Raw genomic sequence first — 4,643 nt, 5'->3', positions numbered from 1 at the left:
AAAAATAAAGTCTGAGACTGTTTCCACTGTTCCCCCACCTATTTCCCTGAAGTGATGGGACCAGATGCCATGATCTTAGTTTTCTGAATGTTGAGCTTTAAGCCAACTTTTTCACTCTCCTCTTTCACTTTCATCAAGAGGCTTTTTAGTTCCTCTTCACTTTCTGCCATAAAGGTGGTGTCATCTGCGTATCTGAGGTTATTGATATTTCTCCTGGTGATCTTGATTCCAGCTTGTGCTTCTTCCAGCCCAGCATTTCTCATGATGTACTCTGCATAAAAGTTAAAAAAGCAGGGTGACAACATACAGCCTTGACGTACTCCTTTTCCTATTTGGAACCAGTCTGTTGTTCCACGTCAGATAGGTGACAACAAATAGACAAAACAACATTTGTTTTTTCCATCTTAAAGAAAGGGATCTCCATTTTGAAATGTTTACCAAAAAAATTTGTGTGGAGGTAATTAAAGCCCACTGTCGATAAAAAGATTATAAAAGAATATTTACAAACTCTAAACTGAACTGGGAAAGATTATATCCTGCAGCACTGGTAATAATAATAGATGTGTGTATATGTGTTGGTTGCTCAGTCATGTCCAACTCTATGAGATCTCATGGACTGTAGCCCGCCAGGCTCCTTTCTCCATGGAATTCTCCAGTCAAGAATGCTGGAGTGTGTAGCCATTCCCTCCTCCAGGGGATCTTCCCAATCCAGGTCTCCAGCATTGCAGGCAGACTCTTAACTGAGCCATCAGGGAAGCCCAATAATAAGATATAGTCAAACAATTTAATATATTATCTTGTGCTCTAGCCATGTAAACACAACAGTCAGAAATCCTGCCACAAGGAACATGACTGACTGATGACTCCAATTACTGCTTCTCAATCCCCAACTATGTTCATACTAAGGCCACTCAAGGTCCAGTGGTGAAGAGGACATCAAACTAAATAGAAAATAGATAGTTCCTGGCACAAGCGGACAGCTCAATTGGTGCTTAATTTACCATTTACTGGTGATGACCTAGGAAAATATCCTAGTGGAGGTTCAATGCTTTTTCCAGGCTTTTGCAGGTGAGATGTTTCAGGCATTTGAAAGCCACGTGAAAGGAGGGCACTGGGCAATACAGTGGGCAATGCCTATAATAATAACCAAACTTGGTTGGTTATTACAATGTTGTATTGTTTCTCTGTAGAGAGGTTAGACACAGAAGGCCATTAATAAGCAGTTCGTGTCTAAAACAAGAGCCTCTTTGGTAGCCTACAAAGAAAATGTTACCTCCTCTGGTAGATGAGGCCTTCCCTGGTAGCTCAGATGGTAAAGAATTTGCCTGCAATGCAGGAGACCTGGGTTTGATCCCTGGGTTGGGAAGATCCCCTGGAGAAGGGAATGTCAACCTACTCCAGTATTTGTGCCTGCAGAATTCCATGGACATGTATATTGTCACCAGGACCATGGAACCTGGTGGGCTACAGTCCATGAGGTATCAAAGAATCAGAAACGACTGAACGACCAACACATTCACTTTTACTGGTAGAAGAGCAGACACTTCTGAGCAGCAAACTGAAGATTTGATCAAGTGACAAAGCAAAGATATTTGAAACCTCCATCTAGGTGGCTCCGTAATGCCAAGGGTAGGGTCCTTGTTGAGAAAGCCTTGAACTCTGAAACAAGGGATGGGAATATTTGAGTGGTTGTCCCTGAGGCGGCTGGCTCTATAGAACCCACAGGGCTTACAAGATGGGATCTGCCCTTTTCTAGTAAGATTTAGTGTCTCTCCTCCATTAGAAGAGGCTGTAGAGTCCTCTCTCTGCAAAGCAGCAGCAGCTTCTACAACTGCTACCTCCATCTGCTCTCCAGATAGCTAGGAAAGTAATTGGGTTAAATTCCAGCATCAGCCTGCTGAGGTATTAAGCCTGGGAAGGGAGGAAAAAGCCATATGCCAAAGGAGAGGGTAAGAATTAGGTACTATACACTGGAAGTACCCATGTGAGTACTATTGGGATTGGATTTTGAGGGACCTTGCTCAACAAATCCTGAATGTAAGATGGGATAAGCAACAGTTGATTTGAGGAAATTCCTTAGAGTATTGCATGGGCAACAATCACAGGGAATTAAACAAAGTCATTGTTAAGGAAGTTATCTGAAACCTGGATAAAGAAAGGCCAAAGTGGAGATGACTGAGTTGCCCTGTCATATAGAATAAAAGAATAAAGGGACATGGGCATGCTGGTGTGGATAAACAGTGAAACCAGAAGGCACAGTAGAAGATTGTGTCCATGGGAGAATACTGAAGACACACCACTCACCAAGACCATTAGGATTCTGGAGAAAGAGAAGTATATACCTTTCGAGAAACAGTTCCTGATATGTGTCTTCCCTGGTGGCTTAGTGGTAAGAACATGCTTGCCAATGCAGGAGAAATGGGTTTGATCCCTGGGTCAGGAAGTTCTCCTGGAGAAGGAAATGGCAACCTACTCCAGTATTCTTGCCTGGGAAAACCCATGGGAAAAGGAACCTGGGTTCCTACAGTCCATGGGGTCACAAAAAAGCTGGATATGAGTTAGTGACTAAACAACAAAGAACAATACTGATATGTAAGTTTGATGTGAGAAGAGATAAAATGGGATGACCATGAAACTATCCATCACAAGTGGGGTCTATTAGAAGCCTCCTCCCCACATCATGAAACTGGATAGTTCCAGCTGCAATTTTTCATAAGATGGAAATGTACAGCTCAAATTGAGCCCATTGAAGACCTGAAAGCATGAGTAAACTACATAAATAGGTATACAGGCTCCCATATCACCTGACACAGATGGACCAAAACCCCTGCCCCCAGCTCATATCCTTGGTCAAACTTAGTTTAGAATAAGTTGGGCTAGTAAGTGGTACAAGGGAAAAATGGACAGTGGCTGCATTAAAGCCTCGTTCAAGTGTGGTCTTGAAAGACTGAAGATGAAAATCTCTCCTAAGGACAGAGCCACAAACAGTACACCTGGTCATTCGTTTTCCATGAAATAAGTGAGAATGCTAATGGCCTGACTGAATGGTCAGAGACCTGTAAGAGAGAAGACTACATGAACAGAGATAAGTTCTGCTGTAGAGACATATGGGTGAACAGATGGGACTGGGCACTAAGTTATCAACATCTACCGGAAAGCATCTACCCCTGAAAACACACTGGGCAACCATGCATAACCATGTCATCAAAACCCTAGATCACGGATGTTGGTTGGCATTTGTTGTTGATCACATTTGAACCAACACTATTGGCACATGTAAGTGATAGCCATGTTAGCAGAGCCTGGAGCTGTGTATGAAGTCAACAGTAAGGACTTTTCATAACAAAACAAATCCAGTTACTGATTCCCCTGGATATTCTACCTGTTATTAACAGAGGCCAATGCTGACCCTCCAGTAGGGCAAAATTCCTGAAGGAAACCAACTGACAACTTGGCACAAATAGACTACACAGTGCTTCTTCCATCCCAGAGAGCCCAATGGTTCATCTTAACAGAAACAGATAAGTACTCTATGTACATGGTTTCCTTTCCTGTCCGCAAAGCCTCAGCCAATACTAACAGCTAGGATTTACAGAATGCCTTGTAGATAGACTTACTTCCCTGGTGGCTCAGACGGTAAAGTGTCTGCCTGTAATGCGGGAGACCCAGGTTCAATTCCTGGGTTGGGAAGATCCCCTGGGGAAGGAAATGGCAATCCACTCCAGCACTCTTGCCTGGAAAATCCCATGGACGGAGGAGCCTGATAGGCTACAGTCCATGGGGTCGCAAAGAGTCAGACACGAATGAGCGACTTCACTTTCACTTTCACTTTGTAGATAGACATAGAATTCACAAAGTACAGCATCCAGTTAAGGGACCCACTTTACAGAAAAGGAGATGTGGGAGTTGGCCATCATAGGATCACATCCATTGTAGGGTCTTCTGTTTAGACTACATACTATACAACTCAGTAGCAACAAATCTCCTAGGGCTCTGTAAAGGCCTTCCAAAAGCATAGCTGTATTATCAGCTCAGAGGTAACATTCTGAAAGGAAGGGCTGCCATCCTTCAGGATGTAGCATAAACATTACAGACCTCTACATGGTGCTGTGTTCTTCATAGGAAAATACATGGGTGGGGGAACCAAGGAGTCAAATCATGGATATTTCACCTGTAGAAGTTTTATTTGGATTTTTATTCTCTATCATTCTTTAACATGTTTACAATTTTATTTACCTTCTTGAATATAAATGATACTCTTATAACTGTTTCAATGTTCTCTGATTTTGCATTTCTAGAAATTTATTTTTGTTGCTCTTTTTAAACAAAAAGTATCACTTTTTTCTTTTTTAGAGTTTCTGTTTCCCTGCCAATTTTTTTTTTCACTTTGCTTTTATCTACATGTTTATAGTAAAAATGCTTGATAATTTCAATATCTCTAATTGTGGTGGTTAATTTTGTGTCAGCCTGCCTGGGCTAAAGGATGTCCAGATAGCTGGTAAAACATTATTTCTGGGTGTGTCTGTGAGGGTGTTTCAGAAGAGATTAGAATTTGAATTGCTAATCAAACAAAGCAGATGGTCCTCCCCAACATGAGTAGGCCTCATTCAATCTGTTGAGGGCTTGAATAGAACAGAAAGGTG

General features: G+C 42.1%; 1 non-coding gene across 1 annotated transcript; it reads left to right on the top strand.

The window, feature by feature from the left end:
• Positions 1-3,618: 3,618 nt before the first annotated feature.
• Positions 3,619-3,690, top strand: TRNAY-GUA. Its single transcript has one exon. It is a non-coding gene; the product is annotated as a tRNA-Tyr (tRNA).
• Positions 3,691-4,643: the final 953 nt, after the last annotated feature.

This window comes from Bubalus bubalis, chromosome 11 (genome assembly GCF_019923935.1).
Source record: "Bubalus bubalis isolate 160015118507 breed Murrah chromosome 11, NDDB_SH_1, whole genome shotgun sequence".
Taxonomy (NCBI): domain Eukaryota; kingdom Metazoa; phylum Chordata; class Mammalia; order Artiodactyla; family Bovidae; genus Bubalus; species Bubalus bubalis.
Note: the sequence above shows the minus strand (reverse complement) of the source record. Positions and strands in the feature narration are given on the sequence as shown.